This window comes from Podarcis liolepis, assembly GCF_965112155.1.
Source record: "Podarcis liolepis genome assembly, chromosome: 3".
Classification (NCBI taxonomy): Eukaryota; Metazoa; Chordata; class Lepidosauria; order Squamata; family Lacertidae; genus Podarcis; species Podarcis liolepis.
The window spans coordinates 113,743,837-113,757,832 of record NC_139557.1 but is presented as its reverse complement, the minus strand read 5'-3'; positions in this window follow the sequence as shown (position 1 = coordinate 113,757,832).

Genomic DNA, 13,996 nt, shown 5'->3' with positions numbered 1-13,996 from the left:
TCTTAAACAGCTGGAGCTGTCTCCAAGGGTGAAACAATACCTTACTAGATGTCCAAGATTACTTGAAAAACATGAAAGGCTGGAAAATAATAAAATGATACAGAAGCAGAAAACATCACTTTACTTTCTACCATTGCTATTACTAAACAGAAACTTTAATGGACCTGATTTCTGTGGCACAGCAAGTGTAAAGAAGAATTGTTTAAAATGGATACAGATAGGTAGCCGTGTTGGTCTGCCATAGTCAAAATAAAAAAATTCCTTCCAGGAATTTCTTGCTTCCACCTTCTCACCCCTTGCCTTTTCCTGTAAGACCTATTGCAGTCGTTAAGAGTCGTCAACAGGCTCATCTCAGCTATCTGCCAATCACCCATTCCCACCACCCTTCTGAGTAATACCCCTCCCCACCTTCTCACTATATAGAAGGATCTGGCAACTTCTGTTTCAGTGTATCTGAAGAAGTGTGCATGCACACGAAAGCTCATACCAAGAACTAACTTAGTTGGTCTTTAAGGTGCCACTGGAAGGAATTTTTTTATTTTGTTTAAAATGGAGAATGTCTGTATGGATATTGCTAACAGTTTAACATTGGACAATTTCATTGGTCCTCCCTTAAAGAGGGCACATATTGCAGTGAAACCTGGAAAACCGACACCCTGTGTTGTGGGTGGGTACTTTTGGTCAGCCACAACACCTGATTGGTAGGTCCCTCAAAGCTGGGTGCAATCTGGCCAATGGGACGCAGTCCAAATGGTTCGAGGGACCTATTTATGCCCATGCGCGTGACCCAGAGCTTCCTCTTTCAGCGTGTGCATTTGGAACACCCGCCCACCTCTCCCTACTTTTAGCGCTTGGAGACTGCCAGTCAGTGCAGCCAATACATCCAGATGTTTCTATGCACAAACTCATAAACCCCCTCCATCCAGACGAGCAATATGCCTTATCACAGGACAAGACTACATTTCAGCCAGGAAAAGAGGAGAGCATGGAACCTTCTTCTGAAGATGGTGTTTACTTGGAGGTAAATCACACGTTGGCACATAAATTCTGATGCTGTCACTACTTCTGCCACCACCAGGAAAGCCCACTCAGACCCATCAGTGGGAGAGGAGAGGCATCAAAGTGAACACTGAAGCCTATTCTGATGTAGCATCATAGAATTGCAGAGTTGGGAGGGACCCCAAGGGTCATCTAGTCCAACCCCCTGCAATGCAGGAATCTCAACTAAAACATTCATGACATCTGGCCATCCAGCTGCTGCTTAGAAACCTCCAATGAAGGAGAGTTTGGAGCATGGCTGGGGTGGCCTAGGCAGAGTCTCAAGGGCCAGATTAAAAGATCTGGAGGGCTGTATCTCCCCCCCCCAACCTGGGATTTAGATTCCCCACCCCTGCCTTACAGCCCAACTCTACGTGGGGCTGCCCTTGAGACTGACCCAGAAACTCCAGTGGGTGCAGAATGCCACAGCGAGACTCCTTACGGGGTCCTCGCTGCGGAATCACATTCACTCGGTGCTATACCAGCTGCACTGGCTCCTGGTGGAGTACAGGATCAGGTTTAAAGTGCTGGTTTTAACCTTGAAAGCCCTATACAGCCTAGGACTCTCGTACCTACGGGACCGCCTCTCCTGGTATGTCCCACGGAGGGCCTTATGGTCTTCAAACAAAAATATCCTGGAGGTCCCTGGCCACAGGGAGGTTAGGCTGGCCTCAACCAGAGCCAGGGCTTTTTCGGCTGTGGCCCCAATCTGGTGGAACACTCTGGCACAAGAGACTAGGGCCCTGCGGGACTTGACATCTTTCCACAGGGCCTGCAAGACAGAGCTGTTCCACTGGGCCTTTGGCCAAGGCACAGCCTGACCCCCTCCTTTGGTAATCCTCACAGAACTCTAGCCCAATGGTTGCCATGAATTTGATTCTGATTTGATTTTAAAATGAATTGATTTTAGAATGCTGTGTTACTTTTATTGTTGTTAGCCGCTCTGAGCCTGGCTTCAGCTGGGGAGGGTGGGATATAAATAAATATTATTGTTATTCATGTTTTAAGAGCCAAATACTTGACTCGGCAGCAGCAGCAGAAACATCAGCTCTGTACCCCATGCCAAACATAAGAAAGCTGCTTCTCTTATAGAATTTCACCGCCAGCACTGGTACTTCCACCACGGAGGGTTCCCGGGTGTATTTTATTCTGCTACAGCTGTGCAATAAAGTCTCTCACAAGGGTAGTCTGTGTCTCCAAGCAAGAACTCAATAAGTTAGTGTCCTTGCTCATTGATTCCTCCCCGTTCGAGTCTCCCAATTAGACTCTGATCAACAACCCCTTTCCCTGGGTGTTTGCCTTCAAAGCTTCTGTAATCAGCAGATCATGCTCTGGCGCACAGACAAGATGCTCTGGCTATAGATAGCTCCAGGGGTCATTATCCCTGACTCTTCCTGTTCAATAGGCAGGAGCTTCTCCGAAGCAAATAAAACGGGCAAGGCAGAGAGCCCAAAACCAGGAAGATGGGCGCTAAACTTTCTAGGTGACTTATCTACGGATAGGAATGCACAGATTGGTGGGAGCAATAAGACTGTGCAGACCATCCATGGCTTACTGAGAGCCCTGGACAAAGTCAACTGTGTGAACGCAACACAAGGAATACAAGAAGCTTCCATATACCAAGTCAGATCCTTGGTCGCAGAGTCACAGAATCATCGAACTGGAAGGGACCACAAGGCTTATCTAGTAAAAGATCCCTGGACGGTTAAGTCTAGTCAAAGGCAACTATGGGGTTACGGCGCTCATCTCGCTTTCAGGTCGAGGGAGCCGACGTTTCCAGCTTTCCAGGTCATGTGGCCAGCAGGACTAAACCACTTCTGGTGCAATGGAACACCGAGACGGAAACCAGAGCGCACGGAAACGCTGTTTACCTTCCCGCTGCAGTGGTACCTATTTATCTAATGTCCCCAGGAAACGCAGCAACGGCAGTCTCAGCAGCCCAGAGCAGTTGGCTCTGGCTGGCTTCAGGAGCTGCTCAGAAGTCCCCATATGATGGCGGTACAGGGGCTCTAAGATGCACCTTCTGGGCTGCCTCCACCTTCCCTGACCCCAGCAACTAAGCTGTGAAGGGAGGCTTCATTCTGCCTATTGAAGCAGCCTCCCAACTGCTACTTGCATGCAAGCAGGAGGAGGCAAGGATCTAGCTGTGAAGGGAGGCTTCACGCTGCCTAACAGAGCTTGTGTGCAAGCAGGAGGGGGCAGGGATCTCTTAGGCAATTGGAAGCCTCACTTCCCAGCTAAGGGATCCCCGCCCCCTCCTGCTTGCACACAAGTAGGAATGGGATTGGGGCTGCTCCGATGAGAAGGGAGGCATTGCACTGCCTGAGCCTCGCCGCCGCCACCGCTCTCGACCCTCCTTCTCTGCCTTACATGCCTGACCCACCACGCACTGCTTCCCCACCACCACCACCAACAACTCAGGGGCTGCCCAGGCTCATGGGGAAAGTAGATAGAAGCCTCGGAGGAAGGGGAAACATGGCGGTTGAGGTTAAGGCGGCAGCCACCCCTCTACCACCGCCATCACTTCAGCATCAGAAGAACTTCCTGACAGTAAGAGCTGTTCGACAGTGGAATTTGCTGCCAAGGAGTGTGGTGGAGTCTCCTTCTTTGGAGGTCTTTAAGCAGAGGCTTGACAACCATATGTCAGGAGTGCTCTGATGGTGTTTCCTGCTTGGCAGGGGGTTGGACTCGATGGCCCTTGTGGTCTCTTCCAACTCTATGATTCTATGATTCTATGATCAACGTCCTGAACATGTTGTTGTTGTTTAGTCAATCAATTGTGTTTGACTCTTCGTGACCCCATGGACCAGAGCACGCCAGGGCCTCCTGTCTTCCACTGCCTCCCGCAGCTGCTTTGCCATGGCGAAGGGACTTGAATAACTCAGAGAAGCTATGAGCTATGCCATGCAGCACCACCTGAGACGGACAGGTCATAGTGGAGAGTTTTCACCAAACGTGATCCACCTGGAGTAGGAACCGGCAAGCCACTCCAGTATCCCTGCCAAGAAAACTCCTGAACATGTAGATTTATTTATTTATTTATTTATTTATTTATTGTGTCCCCGGATTTTTTGAAAAGAATCTGGTAACCTTACCCTACTACTAATACCTCCTCCATGTACATGGATGGTGCTGTTTTGGCTACATAAGGACCTGCACTTCAAGAACTAAGTTTGCTATCAGTCTATATGACTGGTGAACATAAATTTCCAAGATGAGCTAGGATAACTTCACAGATGAAGTTCACCACGGCTGGAATATTGGTTTCAAACTCATGGAGCTTATAATTAGGGATGGGGGCAGATCTTTTCCATTTGAACGTCAGGGGAGGAATTCAGTCCCCTTTCTCCAAGGTGTTCCACACATCCTCATTTGACTTTTGCATTGCTGTGAGCGAGGAAAGCAGAAAAGGTCCTCTCCTTTTTTTGCTTCTTTCAGCACTTTCCCTTTCCCCATCAACCAAATTTATTCGTTGCTCATTGAGCGGGCGGTTTGTTGATCATCTGATTATGTATGTCTGCGACGCAATCTGTCCCCGCTTTAATTTTCCTGGTTATTTAAGACCGCAATATTCGAAATGCAGCAACTTTTAAGTACAGCTCGAGTCCATTGATTGTTCTTAAATCACCCCAATGACAGCTGCTGGCAAGTGACAAGGTATTAATGACTTATTCATGAAGTGCCTCCTGTGCTTTCCAGAACCCAAACGATCCGGAGCTTGTTCATCTGATCCTTGTTTATTCCTACACTTTGAGAAAACTGGTAACCTCCTGTCATAGGGAAGGATACAGTATCCTACCCCTGGGCTCTTTTAACAGAGTTTTATAGCCTCATTGCAGTGTTACTAGGGACAGATGATCGTGGTTTATCCCGATTTCTCGTTTTCGTCAGTTCTCCATATTTCTGCAGCAATTTGTGATGTATCCTCGTGAAAATTCACCAGCAATTCAGTATGATTTTTTCCTAATATACACATTTGTGCACGCGAGTGTTCCTAATAAAATGCATTTTACATTAAATTTCCCTAATACATTGCAATTTATACCTGAGAGGCTGTCTTATCCCTTATATACCCGGTAGGCCATCACAGTCTGTGGGATAGTTTTTTCTCAAAGTGTTCAAAAACCTACTCCACAGTAACTCAAAGCAGGGCCTTCATTATGGTCGCCCCTGTTTCATAGAACAACATTCCTGCCAAGATACGACTGGTGCCCCCTATCTGTTCCTTCTCAAAACAACACAAGCCTATCCATTCCCAGGTAGCAGAATGGGTATTCTCCATGTGTATCTATTCTGTATTGTTTTAGCCTTAGAATCATAGAATCATAGAATCATAGAGTTGGAAGAGACCACAAGGGCCATCGAGTCCAACCCCCTGCCAAGCAGGAAACACCATCAGAGCACTCCTGACATATGGTTGTCAAGCCTCTGCTTAAAGACCTCCAAAGTAGGAGACTCCACCACACTCCCTGGCAGCAAATTCCACTGTCAAACAGCTCTTACTGTCAGGAAGTTCTTCCTAATGTTTAGGTGGAATCTTCTTTCTTGTAGTTTGGCTCCATTGCTCCGTGTCCGCTTCTCTGGAGCAGCAGAAAACAACCTTTCTCCCTCCTCTATATGACATCCTTTTATATATTTGAACATGGCTACCATATCACCCCTTAACCTCCTCTTCTCCAGGCTAAACATGCCCAGCTCCCTTAGCCGTTCCTCATAAGGCATCATTTCCAGGTCTTTGACCATTTTGGTTGCCCTCCTCTGGACACGTTCCAGTTTGTCAGTGTCCTTCTTGAATTGTGGTGCCCAGAACTGGACACAGTACTCTAGGTGAGGTCTGACCACAGCAGAATACAGTGGCACTATTACTTCCCTTGATCTAGATGCTATACTCCTATTGATGCAGCCCAGAATTGCATTGGCTTTTTTAGCTGCCGCGTCACACTGTTGGCTCATGTCAAGTTTATGGTCAACCAAGACTCCTAGATGCTTTTTTGAAGCCTTGTTTGAAACATGTCAGCAGTTTTTCTTTAGCAGAGCAGATTTCAAAGATAAGCTTTGTGCTTATATGTCTGTTAGGGTACAAAAACCTCCACATGTCCCAGAGAAGAACTCACATCAGCCATACTGACTGGGGCTGAAGGGAGTTGTAGTCTAGTACTGGAGGAGCCTAGGGCTTCCTGATGAGAAGGTCGGCGGTTCAAATCCCCACAACGGGGTGAGCTCCCATTGCTCGGTTCTGGCTCCTGCCAACCTAGCAGTTCGAAAGCACATCAAAGTGCAAGTACAGTGGTGCCTTGCAAGACGAAAAGAATCCGTTCTGTGATTCTCTTCGTCTAGCGGTTTTTTCGTCTTGCGAAGCAAGCCCATTGAAGGATTAGCGGATTAGCGCTATTAGCGCTATTAGCGCTATTAGCGCTATTAGCGGCTTTTAGCGGCTTTTAGCGGCTTTTAGCGGCTTATCTGCTGATCGGATCAGATGATAAGTGGCTTAGCGGCTTAGAAAGGGGGGGGGAACCAGCAGGAACTCGCAAGACATTGTCGTCTTGCGAAGCAAGCCCATAGGAAATTCGTTTTGCGAAGCACCTCCAAAACGGAAAACTCTTTCGTCTAGCGAGTTTTCCGTCTTGCGAGGCATTCGTCTTGCGGGGCACCACTGTAGATAAATAGGTACTGCTCCGGCGGGAAGATAAACGCCGTTTCCGTGCGCTGCTCTGGTTTGCCAGAAGCGGCTTTGTCATGTTGGCCACATGACCCAGAAGCTGTACACTGGCTCCCTCGGCCAATAAAACGAGATGAGCGCCGCAACCCCAGAGTCATCCCTGACTGGACCTAATGGTCAGGGGTCTCTTTACCTTTACCTTTTACTGAAGGACACCAGGTTAGTGAAGACTAGGATTTGTTGACAGCTGTCTGTCTTGAGAGACAATGGAGTGTACCTCTAGGGGTGAAGTCAAACTGCTGTGTTAGCAGTACTCACTGGGAAACCACCTGCGTCCCATAAGGAAGGTTGGTGATTCAAATCCCCGTGATGGGGTGAGCTCCCATTGCTCTGTCCTAGCTCCTGCCAACCTAGCAGTTTTAAAGCACACCAGTGCAGGTACATAAATAAGAACCACTGTGGCGGGAAGTTAAATGGCATTTCTGTGCACTCTGGCTTCTGTTACGGTATTCCATTGCACCAGAAGCAGTTTAGTCATGCCGACCACATGATCAGAAAGCTGTCTGTGGACAAACACTGGCTCCCTCGGCCTGAAAGCGAGATGAGTGCTGCACCCTGTAGTCACCTTTCACTGGACTTAACCATCCAGGGGTTCTTGACATTTACCTTTACTCACTGGGGAACAAGCCTGGGCAGTGCATATGGAGGTCCTGGAACGGCCTAGACAAGTCCCCTCTCGCAGCCTCCCTGATGTGGTACAAAGGAAAGCAGAGCAATACGTTTGGCACCAGCTAGGTTGCAGGAGTTGCCAGAAGGAAGAAGAGGAGGAGGAGGAGGAGGAGGAGGAGGAGGAGGAGTTTGGACCTGATACCCTGCCTTTCACTCCCCTTAAGGAATCTCAAAGTGGCTAACAATCTCCTTTCCCTTCCATACAGGACACCGTTCAACCGCCTTGGGGACTCCACCCCAGATTTGCGTAGGGTTTACTCGTAGCCTTCTCTTCTCCCAAAGATATCCCACAAGGCAGCGGAAGTTTAGGATCAGAGTTTTCCTTCTCCCAACCTTCCCAGGTTGGCAAACCCCATCTGCCCATCAGCTCCCTCTATAGCTTGTGTGAAAATGACCATTGGACCTACTATTGGTCTCATCCGCTCAATCCAATGGAGCCTTCACATGCAGGGGAAGTCCCTCACTGAGGGTTTGAGACCCATCGGCTATCTCCCCCTGGTTTAGCTGGCCAATCGATGCAGTTTCCCTGGGTGTAACTGCTGTCACACGCTGAGCTTCTAGGAGCCATGGGTGAAAACTGAGTGCAGAGTGAGGACCAAAGGTGAGGAAACTACCCCAGAAGGAGCATGACATGTCCCCTCCCAGAGGTACTACTCTTCCCCTAACATCCATAACACCCCAAAGACTAGGATAGGATAGTGGTAATTGGAGCAGTTTCTGGCTTGGGTGGAAAAAACTCAGAATGTGTGTTATATAGAATTTTCTATGTACAGTGGCACCTCAGGTTACAGACGCTTCAGGTTACAGACGCTTCAGGTTACAGACTCCGCTGACCCAGAAATAGTACCTCGGGTTAAGAACTTTGCTTCAAGATGATAACAGAAATTGTGTGGCAGTGGCGCGGCGGCAGCAGGAGGCCCCATTAGCTAAAATGGTACCTCAGGTTAAGAACAGTTTCAGGTTAAGAACGGACCTCCAGAATGTATTCAGTTCTTAACCCGAGGTACCACTGTAGTAATCAGGTATGCAATAATTCTATTAGCGTTTAATGTTGCTTTGATGCACTCAGACCTGGAGCAGGACTTTCAATATGGCTGCCCCTGTTTTGTGGAATCGCATTCCTTGCCTTGCAGGGGTTAAGACTAGATGACCCTTTGCCCCCCCCTTCCAACTCTATAATTCTATTATTCTATACAACAGGAGCCCACTATCTGCACATTCTGGAAACAACTGAATTCACTTTTGTTTCAACAGGCTTTCCAGTGGGTCAACATCCTCATGAAGCTGTTCACTACTATCCCAAGGTCATAACGGCATCTTGTGGCAGCAAATACTATAATCAAACTATGTGCTGTGTGAAGAAGTATTTTATTTTGTCTGCCTAGAAATGCCTCCTTAAATTCAGTGGGATTTGCTTCTGAGTGGACATGTGGACATGTATCTAAACCATCTCTGCAGGGCCAGCATTGGCACATGGACCAAAAGAGAAATGTTGATTTTTAAGTTCAAAATAGAAACCGCCAGATTTTGAGATTGCTGGAGTTGTTCATTAGAGATATAGTTGTGTCGGTACACACCAAGAAGCTGGTGTGTTATATATCCAGTTAATCTTTGAACAGAAATGAAGACCATCTGCTTTAGCTTTTAGGGTAGAAACCAGCCATTTCCTTGGCAATTTAGTTTGATCTGCTCCCAACTGCTTCCTCGAGTAGAATATTCTGTGCACACATACACACAGAAATCATTATTCTTTCCTGCAAAGTCAAATTACATTTGAGTTAATTAACCAAGACAAAGTTGAACGATTTATTCTTGTTCAGGTTGCCGGTAGGAAATAGAACAAAATGTGTCTGCGAGTAAGGAAAAAAACCCAAAACGTGGCTGTGGAATTTAGGTTGTTCAAAAAAGGGAAAGTTATTTATTGAATACAAGGGCTAAATGCTCCAAATAACACCCCCAGTTTCTCATATCTTATTTATCAGTTGCCCAGGAAAATTAACAACTTAACCTTCTGACAGCAAGAGCTCTTCTACTAGAACAGATGACCTCAGAAGGTGGTGGACTCTACTTCATTGGAGATTGTTAAACAGGTTGGATGGCCACCTGCCAGGGATTCTTCAGCTGTGATTTCTGCATCATAGAAGGTTGAACCTGTGGATTCCAGACCCACCAAGTGCCCCTATTTTCCAGGGACGTCCCTGATTTACAGAAGCTGTCCCGGTTTCCGATTTGATCCTGGAATGTCCCGCTTTCCCTTGGGATGTCCCTATTTTCACTGGAGAAATGTTGGGAGCCAGTGTGGTGTAGTGGTTAAGAGCGGTGGACTCGTAATCTGGTGAACCGGGTTCGCTTCCCTGCTCCTCCACATGCAGCTGCTGGGTGACCTTGGACCAGTCACACTTCTCTGAAGTCTCTCAGCCTCACTCATCTCACAGAGTGTTTGTTGTGGGGGAGGAAGGGAAAGCAGATTGTTAGCCGCTTTGAGACTCCTTAAGGCAGCGGTTCTCAACCTGTGGGTCCCCAGATGTTGTTGACCTACAACTCCCATCACCTCTAGCTAGCAAGGCCAGAGCTCAGGGATGATGGGAGTTGTAGTCCAACAACATCTGGGGACACACTGGTTGAGAGCTGCTGCCTTAAGGGGAGTGAAAGCCGAGATATCAATTCCAAACTCTTCCTCTTCTTGGAGGGTATGGAGTTATCCAACCCCTGAGCTGTCTGAAGGCAATCTTGCATAGGGAAGTTCTTTTAAATGTTTTATTATGTTTTGATATATGTTGGAAGCTGCCCAGAGCAGCTGGGGCAACCCAGTAAGATGTGTGTGGTACAAATAGTAAAATTGTCATTATGGAATGGGATTTCCCTGTTTTCATCGGAGAAATGTTGGAGGGCATGGGACCCTGCTGCCCAAGGCAATTGCCTCACCTTGCCTCATGTTTGGGTGGGACGTGTATTTGGTCAAACTCTGCCAGAAGAGCCTGTTGGCTGGATCCAATAAAGACACAAGACGTAACCGGCTATACATTTGACAAAATAATATATACTATTAATTGTGTTGAATTGTAGATTTCAACAGAAGTAGCTCATAAAGTTCAACGAAAAAAGTAGAAGACCCAGTGGGTCAGTTCATTCTCTAATCAGTTTATGCATAAGGTCCATACATGTGAAAGCGTCTATTCCACCTGTCTGTTCATAGAGTCCAACAATCCACACGAAATGTTGTTGCAGTTCCACATAGTATCATATATGAGTGTGCTACCGATGAAGCCCAGGACAGTGAAACAAGGCTAATATTCTGGAAATCCTTGTCTTAGACTCTGTGAAAGGATTCTGTGGAACTGCAACAACCTTCATAGAATCATAGAGTTGGAAGAGACCACAAGGGCCATCGAGTCCAACCCCCTGCCAAGCAGGAAACACCATCAGAGCACTCCTGACATATGGTTGTCAAGCCTCTGCTTAAAGACCTCCAAAGTAGGAGACTCCACCACACTCCTTGGCAGCAAATTCCACTGTCGAACAGCTCTTACTGTCAGGAAGTTCTTCCTAATATTTAGGTGGAATCTTCTTTCTTGTAGTTTGGATCCATTGCTCCGTGTCTGCTTCTCTGGAGCAGCAGAAAACAACCTTTCTCCCTCCTGTATGTGACATCCTTTTATATATTTGAACATGGCTATCATATCACCCCTTAACCTCCTCTTCTCCAGGCTAAACATGCCCAGCTCCCTTAGCCGTTCCTCATAAGGCATCGTTTCCAGGCCTTTGACCATTTTGGTTGCCCTCCTCTGGACACGTTCCAGTTTGTCAGTGTCCTTCTTGAATTGTGGTGCCCAGAACTGGACACAGTACTCCAGGTGAGGTCTGACCAGAGCAGAATACAGTGGCACTATTACTTCCCTTGATCTAGATGCTATACTCCTATTGATGCAGCCCAGAATTGCATTGGCTTTTTTAGCTGCCGCGTCACACTGTTGGCTCATGTCAAGTTTGTGGTCAACCTTGTTGGGAGCCAGCGTGGTGTAGCCCAACTTTATGAGCTACTTCTGTTGAAATCTACAATTCAATACAATGAATAGTATATATTATTTTTTCAAACGTACAGCCGGTTACGTCTTGTGTGTTTATTGTTTGCAGGATCCGGCTAAAGGCTTGGCCAGTAGAGCATCCTGTTCTCACAATGGCCAACCAGGTGCCTTATGGGAAGCCAGGTGTCTTATGGGAAGCAACAGCACTCTCCAGCCCCACCCTGTGATTCACAGCAACTGCTCTGCAGATGAACACGGCCTTTAGGTTCTCCTCATCTCTGACCCATCTCATTATGCAGGGTGTGCTGTGCCAGCCGAACACAGATTAATTACTGCGCAACCCAGGCACTATATCTTATTCATTGCACCAGTGGGGATGAGGGGAATGTCAGGATCATATATACACATCGGGGCATTGGTGCAAAGCCCAGTTGTCCAATAAAAAGAATTGCCTGCAAAAAATAAACTCTGTGTAAACTTAAAGCAAAAAGAAGTGGATACATTCCTCAGAGTGCGAGGCCAACTTCAAAGAACACAACAGGGCTTAATGATTATTAATGTTCTGTCATTTTCTAATTTCTGGGAGGTATTTTTCTCCCTCGCATAACACTGTGTTATAGAAAATAAGATTTGGGTTAATTTATTGGAACAGGGTCCTGGTAGCTATAATTATACATGAAAAACACTTTGCATTACACACCTTTTAAAACTCTTTTGTGTGCCTCCACACACCTTGTGACACACGAAGCCAAATGTAAGTTGATCAGACTTTTAGGGTGGCCTGCCGCGGGTGGCGCTGTGGGTTAAACCACAGATCCTAGGACTTGCTGATCAGAAGGTTGGCAGTTCGAATCCCCGCCACGGGGTGAGCTCCCGTTGCTCGGTCCCTGCTCCTGCCAACCCAGCAGTTCGAAAGCATGTCAAAGTGCAAGTAGATAGGTACCACTCTGGTGGGAAGGGAAACTGCGTTTCCGTCCGCAGCTCTGCTTCTCCAGAAGCGGCTTAGTCATGCCAGCCACATGACCTGGAAGCTGTCTGTGGACAAATGCCAGTTCCCTTGGCCAATAAAGCGAGATGAACACCGCAACCCCAGAGTCCGTTACGACTGGACCCTTTACCTTTACCTGCAGGTAATGATCACACACACACACAAAAAGAGGACACCGTTTGCATTAAATCTGCATGTGTTAATTTATTCATATGGATGGGAATTTAGAAATTATCACTTCAAGTCCATTCGCCCCTTCTTGGGTGGGTGGGCCCTGGGCCTCCATTATGAACTGGCCTATTGCAGGCCAGATCGTCCTCCTGCTGCCAAATCAGCCAATGGCGACAGGCATTTCGTGGCATGGCCCTGGGCACAGGAACAACTGACCAATAGCAGTGCTTGGCTCCATGTCCAGTGCAAGGATAAAACCCCGGCCTACAGGGCCTTTGGCCCTCTCTCGCACTGCACCGGTTCTCCTACCCACCCTCCCTCAGATTAAGGGTTTTCCACAGATGATACGACCTTGCTATGAACAATGTCAGTCACCTGTTTTAGGGGCCGGGCAGGAATTTTTCCCTACTGGAAAATTGCCATCATCTTTTGGGTTCTTGCCTACCTCATAGCAATTGTCACAACTTTGTAAGGCAGATAGGCATTGGGTAAGCCTAGTCTTGGTTAGAGGGAAGGTTTTAGCCTCCACCTGCCCCTCCATGGGTAAAGGTATCCTGTAAAAGGATCTAGGAGGAGTGACTCCTGTGCCAAGACAGAGGCTAGGGCTATACCACTCCAATGGGGACCACTTGGGGGATGCCCTGATTTGACATAGGTCATAGGGTGTCAGGGACATGGTTATATTGAGTGCCAGCGAAGAGTCAGGCTCAGGAAATGAAAGATTGCCAGTACAAAGAGAGACTGTCTGGCTCTGGAATTGATAGATCGCAGACAGAGCAGGAGGAGATAGGCTTCAATCCCCTTTACCAAGAGTTCCCTGACTCAGATAGAGCAGACATAGGCAGCTTGCAAGAAGGGGGAGAGATAGATGGCAGTGGGAGCGTTGCTAGGCAACCAGCAGAGAGACAGCGGACAGTGAGTGAGTCTTTTGAGAGCAAGGAGGATTTCCACCCTCTTAGCCCCCGTTCTTGGAGAGTTGAAAAAGTAAGAATGCAACGGAAGTGCAGAAGGGGGAAGGCTGAGCTTTGGCATCCTTTCTGCTGTGACAAGGGCAGAGACTCAGAGTGGCCAACTCATTGCAATGGTGGCGAGCTGGGAGCCGCTGTTTGGATGTTATTTGTAAATAACCATACCATAAAACTGCCAAAGGGTCATTAATTCTTATCAAGGTGTGCTTGCCTGCCTGAGATCATTACATAGGGGGTCCTCCCCCAATGGCTTCCCTCTTAGAAACACTCCCAGCAGATGGGTTGGGAATGACATATGCAGTTGCTTCCCACAATACCTATGGCCAAACCTTCACATCTGTAACCAATAAAGTTGTGGCCTTCTTTGATTCCAAACCAATGTGCCGTGTGTTGTCTAGTTATTTGAACCTTAGGGAAC